The sequence below is a fragment of the Ambystoma mexicanum genome, chromosome 1p, assembly GCF_040938575.1.
Source record: "Ambystoma mexicanum isolate Mex_15411 chromosome 1p, UKY_AmexF1_1, whole genome shotgun sequence".
Lineage (NCBI taxonomy): Eukaryota > Metazoa > Chordata > Amphibia > Caudata > Ambystomatidae > Ambystoma > Ambystoma mexicanum.
This window is the reverse complement of record NC_090921.1, coordinates 698,092,899-698,105,208: the sequence shown is the minus strand read 5'-3', so window position 1 is coordinate 698,105,208 and position 12,310 is coordinate 698,092,899. Positions and strand designations below refer to the sequence as shown.

General features: G+C 47.3%; 1 protein-coding gene across 5 annotated transcripts in view; it reads right to left on the bottom strand.

Moving 5' to 3' along the window:
- Positions 1–12,310, bottom strand: part of GON4L (gon-4 like) — a 2,357,623-nt gene that overhangs the window by 735,203 nt on the left and 1,610,110 nt on the right. The gene's annotated exons all lie outside the window — the stretch shown is intronic.

Genomic DNA, 12,310 nt, shown 5'->3' with positions numbered 1-12,310 from the left:
GTGTCCCAAAAGAGAAGAGTGTTAAATCCTTTTAAGGTTGATAGCATTTTTTCCAGAGTCTTTCTGAAGCAGGTTAGCTTTTATCCGTTTACAAAAATACCTATGCTTCATCTTTATAGATCTTCTCTTTTCGCTCTTGATGGATAGTTTGTTCTGGGAGTTCTTGACTAGTCTGATGGCTCTTCTGAACTCACATTTTTGTTGAGGCCATATGATGGTTGAACGGATCTAGGTGTACACTTAGCTTGGTGTCAGCCTTTCTGGGCACATGTACTAGATTGTTCGAGACAGATTGAGATATGGTATTACTGCAGTTCTCAACACCAAAGCAGGTAATTTTTGGGTGATAGGAGGTTTTTTGCAACAAGACATTAAGATCTCTATTAAGATTGGTTGCAGTGCTATGGGTCCACCGCAACAAGTTACCACGAGTGTTAAGGGAATAGTTTCTTACCTGTAACTCCATTTCTCCAGCATTGGTATCTTTCATGGATTCACATGCTTTGAATATTCCCCGTCGTCAGGCTGGGAATCCCCGGTACATTATATAGACCCTTTCCCGTAGGAAAACTTTTTCGACGCTATGCGTCCTATCCACCTCGTTTTGTATCATGCGTGCCCGTGCTGTCAGGACTTTCATGATATAAATACAGGACCCGCCCCCGCGCTCCCTCAGATTTCGGCCCCCAAAGTAGTGGGGGAACCGGTTTGCATGATCAGGGGAGGCAGGTGGGCGCATGTGAATCCATGAAAGATACCAATGCTGGAGAAATGGAGTTACAGGTAAGAAACTATTCCCTTCTCCAGCATTGGATCTTTCATGGATTCACATGCTTTGAATAGATTACATAGCAGTACTACCCCCAAGAGGAGGTGTGCATGCAAACCCATATACTTTCTTCGCAAAAGGCCGTTCCCTAAGATCATGTATACATCAGTAATAGTTTACATAGGAAAAAACGGACCACATACAGTCACAAATTCCACAGGATGCAACCCCGCAGCCGGGGCTTACCTTACTGGAATAGGTGTCGAAGCACCGCCTGTCCCATCCGGGTGTCTTCGGCATGTTGCTGCGACAGGCAGTAATGGCGGGTAAAGGTGTGTGTAGTCGCCCAGGTAGCCGCCATGCAGATGTCCCCTAGAGGGACTCCGGCCCACAGTGCCGTCGACGATGCCGCTGCTCTAGTTGAATGAGCTCTTGGCCGTCGTAGAAGAGGCTTCCCTGCCCTGGAATGGCAGTACGAAATGGTAGATGACACCCATCTTGATAGTCCTTGCTTTGAAATGGCTTTTCCTCTAGCACCCAACCCATAGGCCACAAACAGCTGTCTCGTTTTTCTGAACGGTTGCGTACGATGAAGATAAAACTTGAGAGCCCTTTTTACATCCAATGTGTGTAGCATGCGCTCCGCTCCCGAGCATGGCTCCGGAAAAAACGTAGGCAACACGATAGAAGAGTGTTTATGAAACACCGAAGGAGCTTTTGGTATGAACTGTGGGTTAGTGGCTAGGACTACCTTGGTCTTGAAAAATCGTAAGTATGGTGGGTCCACCATTAGAGCCTGAACTTCTGAAATACGTCGGGCTGAAGTGATGGCCACCAGGAAGGCCAATTTCCACGACAGAAACTTTAGAGACGATGATGACATTGGCTCAAACGGAGGTTTCATAAGAGACGTTAAGATCAGATTGAGGCTCCACTCCGGTGGAAATTTCTTCTCTGGAGGGAAACTCCGAAAGAGGCCTTTAAGGAAGTGCTTAATCAGGCGGTCGCTGAACAATGGTGCCGAGTGCCGTCGACGAGTAAACCTGGAAATGGCTGCTAGGTGTACTTTTATTGACGACACCGACAGGCCCTTTTGAGCCAATAACAGCAAGTATGGAAGGAGCTGTTCCGGCCTAATCGATTGCGGGGCCAAACCTGGTTGATCCTCACACCATTGACAGAACCTTTTCCATTTGTACGCGTATGAGGCGTTTGTGGAAGGTGCTCTTGCCGCTTGCAGGATACGTCGACAGTCCTCCGGAATCGTTAGCCGACCAAATTCGGCGAAGCCAGGAGCCAGGCCGTCAACTTGAGGCTGTCCGGGTCGTGATGCCAAACGACACCCTCCTGTCGAGACAGAAGGTCGGGGGTCTTCTGGAATCTCATCGGTTCCGCCGCCGCTAAGTGTAGTAGGTCTGAAAACCACACCTGTCTGGCCCAGTATGGGGCCACCAGAATTACCCGACATGGGTACCTGAGGATCCATTGCAACGTCCTCCGGACAAGGGGAAAAGGAGGGAATGCGTACAGGAATTTGTTCGTCCATGGGAATGAGAACGCATCCCCCAGTGAGCCCTGCTGAGGCCATCTGCTTGCGTACTGATGGCATTTCTTGTTGTTCTTCGTTGCAAACAGGTCTATGGAAGGGTGTCCCCATTCCTTGAATACTTGTTGAAGTTGTTGGTCGTTCAGCACCCATTCGTGAACTTCGTTCATTTCTCTGCTGAGGGCATCGGCTTCCACGTTTTTCACTCCTGGTAGGTGAAACGCTAAGATTTGCATGTTGTGTTGCAGGGCCCAATGCCAGATTTTCTGTGCCTCCGTCGATAGGGACCTGGAACGTGTCCCTCCTTGTTTCCTCAAGTAGAACATCGTAGTGGTGTTGTCCGTCATGACACGCACCACCGAGTCCCTCAGTTGCGGAAGAAAAGACTTCAGAGCCCATCGCACTGCTCTCAGTTCTAGCAGGTTGATATGCAGGGAGGACTCCTGTAAAGACCACTGGCCTTGTACCTGTAACATATCCAGATGAGCTCCCCATCCGCTCAGCGATGCATCCGTCACCACCGTCTTCTGGAACTCTGGTTCCAGTAGAGGCATCCCTTTCGTTAGATGAGTAGACACTTTCCACCAGCCGAGTGCTTGAACTAGTTGTTCGTCGACGACCAGTCTGTCGGACCAGCGACCTCTGCTCTGCGCCCAACGGTCCGCTAGAAATTCCTGGCAAGGCCTCATAAACAGACGGCAGTTGTTTATTAACGGAATGCAGGACGACATGGTCCCTAGCAGGGACATGTACTTGCGCACAGAGACCCTGGTACCGCCTCTCCATTCCGACGCCTTGTTTTGAAGTTTCTGAATTCTTTCGCTGGATGGTTTCACCAGGCTTGTGTGTGTATGAAACTCCGCTCCTAGAAAAACCAAGGTCCTCGAAGGCTCTACTGAGGACTTGTTGAAGTTTATTGCGAAGCCCAGTTCCTGTAAGATGGACATCGTGGCTCGTAGACTGTCTCGTGTTTGTTCCTTGGATGACCCTCTGACTAGCCAGTCGTCTAGATATGGATAGACATGATGACCATCCTTCCTTAAATGGGCCGCTATAGGGGCCAAGCACTTGGTGAACGTCCTGGGGGAGGACTTGAGCCCGAACGGGAGGACCTTGAACTGAAAATGCTTTCTCCCGACGACGAATCTTAAATATCTCCTGTGTCGTGGGCGTATTGGGATGTGAAAATAAGCATCCTGAAGGTCCAGTGATGATAGATAGTCCATGGGTTGCACCGATCTGATAACCTCTTGGAGTTTTAGCATTTTGAATTTTTGGCTCTTTAGCCACTTGTTGAGTACCCTCAGGTCGAGAATGGGCCTCCATTTGCCGTTTGGCTTTTTGACAACAAAGAACCTGGAATAAACTCCTTGGCCTTCCTGTGCCACAGGAACTCTCTCTACCGCCCCTTTTCGCAACATAAGCGCCGCCTCTTGTCGTAGGATTTGGAGGTGGGGCTGTGTCGAGAATAAAGGAGGAAGACGCGGAGGCTTGTCTTTGAATTGTAGCGCATGACCCATGCGAATCGTGTCTAGGACCCATCGATCTTTGGTGATGCATTTCCATCGGTCGAAGTGATGAGAGACTCGACCCCCCAGGACGTTCCGAAGGCCGTCATTGGTTGCTGGTTTGCTTGTTCTTCGTTGACGACGGACCTGAGCCTCGCCGCCTGGAGGCTTGATAGTCCCTGCTTCCACGTGCCGACTGGGACGCTCGTCTGAACCCTTGTGAAGAGTACGAGGGCCTGTTAAATCCACGGTCCCTCGAGGCACTAAAGCGGGAGTTTCCAGAAGCACCTCTGAAGGGGCGAAAAGAGCGGAAATTTCTACCCGTTTGAAGGGCGCCGAGGGACCTAGCAGTATCCGTGTCTTCTTTCATCCCTTTCAGCGCTTCATCAACCTTTTCGCCAAACAGGTGCTCCCCTTCGCATGGCATGTCCAGGACTTTGTACTGTACTTCAGGACGGAAAGTAGTGCATTTGAGCCACGCTTGTCGACGAAGCACTACTCCATGGTTGATTTGTTTGAAACCAGACTCTGCTAGGTCAACTGCGATATTAATAGCGTGGTTCGAGGCCTCCTCGCCGTCCCGCACCAGTAACATAGCTGCTTTCCGGTGTTCGTCTGGCAGGTGTTCTAGGATAGGGGCTAATTTGTGCCACATTTCCCTATCATATCGTGACACGATCGCTAAGGAATTGGCTGCTCTTACTGTTGTCGCTCCGACCGAGAGCACCTTCTTTCCAAATGCGTCCTGCCTCCTAGCCTCGCTTTCCGGTGGCGTTGAACATTTTTGCTGGACCCTGGCCTTCCTAGCCGCTGCCGCCGACACCACCGAGTCAGACAGAGGCTGTGATGTTAGACATTTTGGAGTGGACTCCGGAGCTTTAAACTTTTTCTCGACCCGTCCCTTTATGGCTGGTTCCGAGAACGGATGGCGCTTCGTCTTGAGACCTTCTTGCCACACGTGGTCAAGGATTGGGATGGCAAATACCGATTTTCTCCTTTGACCCATATGGTCAAAAAGGAAACAGTCTTTCCTCTGCTCCTCAGGAATCAAGCCGAATTCGGAACACGCTTTCCCCATCATTGCATGGAAGGCTCCCACATCATCAGGGGGAGATGGCTGTGTCTGGCTCCTCGTAGACTCGAATTCTACATCCGAATTCCATGTCGGGTCCCTCGACGGTGACTGGGAGATGTCTGACCCCGAGTCATCACGTATAGAGTCGGACTCCGACAACTCACCCTCCTCCTGAGCTCGAGGACGATCTTTCACCGCCTGGGGAGCCGATGGGTGTTTCGTCGACGAGCGAGCCGTACAAGTTTGCTCGTCGACGGAAGGTACAGACAAAAGTGACGATGACGTCCCAGGTTGAGGGAACTGCGTATCCAGCCGCTGTAGTAGCTTCTGAAGAGTATTAAGCACATCCAGAGACAAAACCGTCTGGGGGGTCAGTAACGTGGATGATATAGGTACCATACCCCCGCTCGCACTCGTCGCCGTCGTCGTCGACGTGGAAGGCCGTAAGCCTAAATCCGATGGCTGCAGAACCATGTCACCTTCCCCTTCCGCTGAGCAGGCCGTGTCTGGCTGCAGTAAGACCTCAGGGGGGATCGGGTCATAGACCTCAGGCAGCCAAGCCATAGACTGAGTCTCCGTCGACGAAGGAATCCCAACCGCTGCTGCTTGAACGGTAATAGGCATCGTCAATGACACCGTGGTCGACGAGCAAGTCGTCGTCGTCGAGCCCTTAGACTTCGTCGTCGATTTCGATGCCGACTTCCCGGCTGAAGCTTCCCGACTCACGGAAGACCTGGGACGGTCCCCTGAGGAGGATTTAGACAGCGCTAGCCTCTCCGTCTTAGATGATGAGGAGGAGGAGGGCTTTTTATGTGATGAGGAGGATCCAGCATGTTTCCCCTTATGCTTCACCTCAGCGCGAATTTCTGCTGGCCGCACCTTCTTCGATGGAGGCTCCGACTTGCTCCTGGAGGCCGTGGAGCCAACTTCCGAAGCCGGGTAGGCACCCGCTCCGTCATTAAGCCAGTCGACCAGCCTTCTTTTACGGTCCTTAAGGGTTTTTTGGGAGAAACCCTGGCATATCTCACATGTATCCGCCGTGTGGTGCGGGTGGAGACAGTAGATACAGTCCATGTGGCCGTCTCCTTCATAAACCTTTTTGAGGCCACAGGTTGCACATGGGCGAAATAACGCCTTTCCAGACATAATTCTCCAGAATTTGAACTTCGCTTACGCGAAACAGACAAAAAATAAAAAACAACCTAGTTTTCACTAGTAGTAAACACGAGGATCCCACTACTTTGAAAGACGGTTGAAATCTGAGGGAGCGCGGGGGCGGGTCCTGTATTTATATCATGACGTCCTGACGGCACGGGCACGCATGATACAAAACGAGGTGGATAGGACGCATAGCGTCGAAAAAGTTTTCCTACGGGAAAGGGTCTATATAATGTACCGGGGATTCCCAGCCTGACGACGGGGAATATTCAAAGCATGTGAATCCATGAAAGATCCAATGCTGGAGAATTTTAAAGTCAATCGAACTATGTGAGTAGACTGTTGCATATGTCACCTCTAGGCTAATCTTTATCACATTGTGATCACTCCATTTCTTTTCAAACACAGAAAAGTTTGAGCACATGTTCAATAGTGGACAACCAACAAATATAGATCGTCTAGGGTCGGATGGCTGGACCCTCTATGCCATGTGGGGGCTTTTTGACTGGACTGCGGATCGACATTGTTTGTCATGAACAGGTCTAGACTGTGCATACTAAGTGCCTATGAAGGGTCTACCTAAGTCACCTCACATGACAGCTTTGAGTTTCCAGATTGTGAATGGCAAAGACAACGTGAGTTTAATGTTTAGTTTAGACCTTGTGAGCTATGCAAAAGAATGTTAGCGGCAATTGTTCCGCAGGTCTGACACTGAATACAGGTTAGGATGCTTCACATTTAGCGTCCTCATTGAGGCTATTGTACAAGAAGTTTGGTTCAGATTGATGTGTAGATTTCTTTGATTGTGGTGGCCCATGGGAGGGCAGGTGTAACAGGCTTTCTGTATCACACCATGCTCACCTGAAGGTCTCCATCACCACCCTGCGGGAAGTTGGGGCCTGGGGCAGTACACTACTGCCGGGTGCCCCTCTTCCCGCCTTTGTATCACCATACTCTCCACTTTGCATTGGCGAATAAGAGTATGTCTCTATGTTTGAGACCAGTAACAATGTACATCCACATAACTCATAGATTGAATGAAATAATCTCTCTTCCCATTTTTCGACATCCAATTAATCTTGAACTCAAACTGAGCATTAAGCTGGTGTAGCGACGACCAGGTGCCTGTGGGAGGAGCACGCCGCGAGCCTTTGGTTACGAGCGGCCAGTCCCACACCAAGATGGAAGTCTGGAATGGACGCGCGCATGCGCGCCGACTCCATGACGACCATGTAAACAGTGTTTTCGAGCAGCGCGTCTTGGCGACGGGCTGCTCGATCGTTCTCGGAGTTTTGTGGTCGCGAGACAGTGAGTACCCTTGTTGAGATACCCTGTGTCTTGCGCGCACGGTGACGGGCACGGTACACAGGGTGGACCCTGACATTTAGAGAGTAGAGGTTTACGTCCCTAAACCCGAGATCTCGTGCCAGCGTGCACGTTACGAGAATGGATTTTTCTAGATACCTGCACGATTGGCGTATCCTGCTGCAATTACGAACATCAATTAGTGGCCATATTAACTCACAACAGCAATACTTCATTTATATCCTTATATCACTTTAATAAAAACAGTATCTATTGCCAATAAATATCACGGCATTAACCGGACACATCTGTTCTGTTTTTGCCTTCAGCCATTGCGCACTGGAAGTCACAGCCTATCACCATTCTTTCACCCGGGGAGAGATAGTTATCTTCCGTCCGGGTGAGTATGCCAAGAACGTATTTACATCATGTTACAAGTTCACTCATGCTACAGAACAAATTCTGATTTTGCACGTTTGCACATTTATTACACAGATTGACACCGGTTTTTGACCACACACACAGGAATTAAGGTCAGTACTACACCTTCTCTTAAGAGTTACTGGTGAAATCCCTTTATTTTCCCACAATATTAACTACTATATCCCTCCTTGTTGCAGGAGTTTATGGACACTCATGAAACTGTAACATACCCCGCCCTGAAGGAGGATTGTTTAATCCGAAACGCGTCGGCACACATGATTGACAGGAGTGTGTTTATAAAACTCTGAGCGGAAAGAAGTGTACTGCTCAGAAGGACAATCATACCAATGTTACTCAGCAACATATGAATTCCTTGTTTAATTGAAGATGTTACAATGTGTATAATTATCTGAGTACACCTCTGTACCTGTGGGAACGGTTTTTCAGCCCCATCTACTGTTAAAATTTTTATATGCTATACGTTTTTGTTGTTGACAATGTTTTCCCACACTATTAGGAAATAGTGGGTTGTTAATTTAATTTAAATGGTTCTTAGTGAAACTGATATAAACAAGACTTCTTCTGTTTAAATTCTGTCTCGTCTCAGAGTGGTGGTGCCTTGCTGGAGATGAGCCATTAGACAGAGATTCAAAACACCTTGACTTATAAATATATGATGTACTGAGTAAATGCTGATTGCATCGTAAGAATACTTACAATTCTGACTCTCGTGACCTAAAACCTCTCCGATAGGGAGTGGGATGAGACTCACGAGACTCTACAAAATAACATTGGGGACTCTGTCCCATCAAGAGTGCAGCATAGGGCTACCAGCTGGCAACGGCTGTTGTGTGTCTAGAGCTTGATGGAACAGATCAGACCTGTCCACGCATGGACTTTTGTTTAGCCAGGTTTCTTGGAAAAACGTTACTGTGTTGGCCTTAAGGAGGGACCAGGATTCAGCATTGTTCCAGCAAACCAGTTCAAAGCGCAGACTGACAGTTCTCTCAATTTCCGGTCTTGCATCAACTGCAATTTTGGCACCACGGATTGGGAGACAGGTCGAAGTGAACATAGTTTGGGCGCTGGTAGTCACGTTAGTCACAGGTTTCCCCCCCCACCCCTTGTACCAAATTTTGGAGTTGCGTGGATTTGGATACATTGCAGACTGTCGTAAGGGATCGTGGAGAGAAGATGACTCAGAGCATCAATCCTTGGCGTTATTCGGCACTGAGATCTGGGGGATTGCAAATGCAAACAACCTCGCTGTAGTAGAAATCACATTTCTAAAAAAGTTCTCGTTGTTGCCCCAAAGCAGCCCAAATGCCCAGATCCACCTGGAGTGCACTATAGGACCAATGGCGGATGAGGTGGGTCTGAGGGCAGGACTATATTGATTAGGGTGTGAGGAACTGTGGGCGTGACCAAATACAGAGTATCCTTAGAGCATATTCTGTCACTTGAAGGGGGACGATCCTTGCCTTGATTCGTCCATGTTAAGAAGTGGTTAACATCTTTGGATCCTATGGGATGAACCATCTTCCATTGACATGGAGAGTAAAACCAGAGTAAAAAGCGGCAGCAACATTGTTGTGGAGAAGGAAGCTGTTGAATGTATGCCGTAACACGAGGCTGGGACCCTTGTATCTATTGTGTAAACTGCAACCTGGCTTTGAAGATTACCTTGATGCCCCCCAACCAAAGTTTATCACACCCTATTTATGGAGCATAGGTTGAACACTTTGGTTTGAGGGTCAGGAGTGGAAACCGTGGCCCACTTCCTGCTGTTATCTGATGGCTATACATTTCTTAGAACTAAGTATTTGAAGCCTCTTTTTCAGAGGTAGCACATTTGCACTTTAGAAGATGCTATGACCCAATGCAAATTAACTATGCAATTGGATGTGGTTATTGGGTTGCTAAATTAATTCACCTGGCGTGGATCAAACAGCAGTGTGCGATTACTACAACTGATTAACCTTGTACTGGCTCATGGCCTTTTACCCACTCATTTGCACTGTTATGGTCAAACTGTACTTTAGTTGCATTATTTTAACATGATGTTTTATCATATGTTATGCATTTTAGCTCGATACTTTTATGTGCTTTAAGCAACTGAATATCAACTGTATTTTGTTTGTATACCGTATATTGTTTGATTGTGATGTTTTGTACCTGAAGCCATGAAAGATGAATAATGGTTATTGACGATAAATTTCCAAATGTGATGCGTCATCTGTGATTGTATGTGAACATGTTGCTTTACTTGCCATTTAGTATTTTGACTTACTGCATCTCTCTGGTTAAATTTCATCTGCAGGCATATATGTGTATGTTAACAGTACTTCAGACCAAGCCCCTGATCTCCTTAATCTAAGACTTCCTGCACAGCCTTGTCACTATGTTTGGCTAGACTTCTATGGTAAAGCTTTGCACTTTGTGAAAAACCAGAGGGTGTTTCACAACCTAGTCCCTGGGGATCCTGGAAAGGCCAGCGCTTTTGGATCCCGAGCGCGGGGGGCGGGACAAGCGAGGGAGGATCACCTGGGTAGGGGGTGTTCGGGGAGAAGCACCCGATGGTGAGACATGGTATCCCCCCCCTTTTCCACTACCCAACTAACCCCTATGCCTGCTTATTTTATGGGGAAATTACAGCTCCCATAATTCCTCCCCACTTCACATCGACATCACTACTGAGGCAGAGGAGGAATAAGCCGGGAAGATTACCTCTGACTTGCATTGGCTCTGTCCCTTTAATGAGACCAGGCAGAGTCAGACATGTAATCCTAATTATACACACCTGACACTTGTTAACACTCCCTGTAGGGATAAAAGGTGGCACGCACAGGCGCACTCTTAGTGAGGCTGGGTATGAGAAAGAGCAGCTCTTTCGGGGCTGATGCGAACCAAGTTATGGAAGTTGGAAGGCCACGGGGCTGATCGGCAGTTGCGAAGATCGAGCGAGAGCCAGGTGAGAATTCCACACTTTCGGGAAGCCGCACACGTTCTAAGACAGAAACAGAGTGGGCAGGGAAACAGAGTGAGCAGAAGGGAGAAACCTTGAAGATGCTACAAAGCGGCTTGGTACACTCCCGGGTGAATGACAAGAGTTGGAGAGGAGCAGTGGAGGCGTTGGTAACGGCCTTGACTGCTGCATGAAAGACGTTGGAGAGAAGCCCAATTAACACGACCAGTGATTTATCGAAGGCAACAAAAGCAAAAGTAGCTGTAACCAAAAATTGAAGGTTGCGCATGTGCCGATAAAACACATAGGGAAAAGGACAATTGCTGAATTGAGAAAAAGAGATACAAAGTAACATAGTGGTCCTGCGAGGGGGGGGGGGGTAAATCGCACATTCGAAAGTCTCTGTGAAATGTTGTGAGTTGAAGTATGTTAAAACGGGAACCGAAGGCAGGGAAGTAACCGCGATCCTGAATGAAAGTTGAAAAAGTGAAAAGCAAAGTATGTGAACACTGAATATGTCAAAAGGGAAAAGTATATGAACTTTGAAAATGGCAAAGTAAAGAGAATAATAAACTAGAAGTACCAAGAGTCATTGGTGTTACGAGATGAGGAAGATTGTTGATTGTTGAAATGTTTAAAGAGTGGTCAAGGTGGTCATGCAGAGGTCTACGTAAAATCCTTGCAGTTTCAAAGGCTTTGTCAGCAAAAAGATATAAAGATAAAACGTGGGGAAAAGGGAACTCTCACAAACTTACTCCCATTCTAGAGTTAGGGCTAGTTAGGAATTCTACCAACCCAACCAAAATACCAAAATAAAAGGTTTTGGAAAACTTGTATCTATAGTGTTTGTGTCTACTATTGATAGCATGCCTTCCTTGCAACTTCCACTGAGCTTTGCTCTTTAGAACCCAACACCAGTCTTGGTACTGAAAAACCACGCACCGGAAAATTGAAAAATGATATCCATGCACTAAAATTTATGTTTAAAACTTCAATATTTAAGAGTTCCTTTGTAACTTATTTCAGTGGGTGCAATATTAAATACATTATTTTGTTGTAGCACTTAGTTTGCCTATTTTACAAAAGAAAAGAATCCTTTCAAGATATATTCAGGTGTACCTAGGTGCTCAAGCTGTTCACAAAAGAAGCTCAATTGCACACTGTGTGACGAGATAGGGTGTGTTTGCAGTTCTAATGCTACTTTGGTCTGAACCAAACCAGTGTGTACAAAAGAAAGTTGGAGACATATGGCAGCACTATCAAGGGACAAAACAGCAACCGGGAATGAGCATTTTAGGAAGAAGACCAGCTCCAACCAAACAATATATTGTATGGCCTCCAGCAAAACCACATAACCTATCAATTAGGAACAAAGGGAGAGAAATGTGGCACAACTACAAAACTTAGTAAGGGCAAAAATATCTGCTTGCCATAAACATTAGCATATTTTTATTAGATGAAAGGGTGTGGCCGTCTCCTAATCAGCATATGGATACAGTTGTTGAATCATTTCCCTATCCTCACTGCTGATAAGATCCTGTGAAAAAATGTAACATAGTAT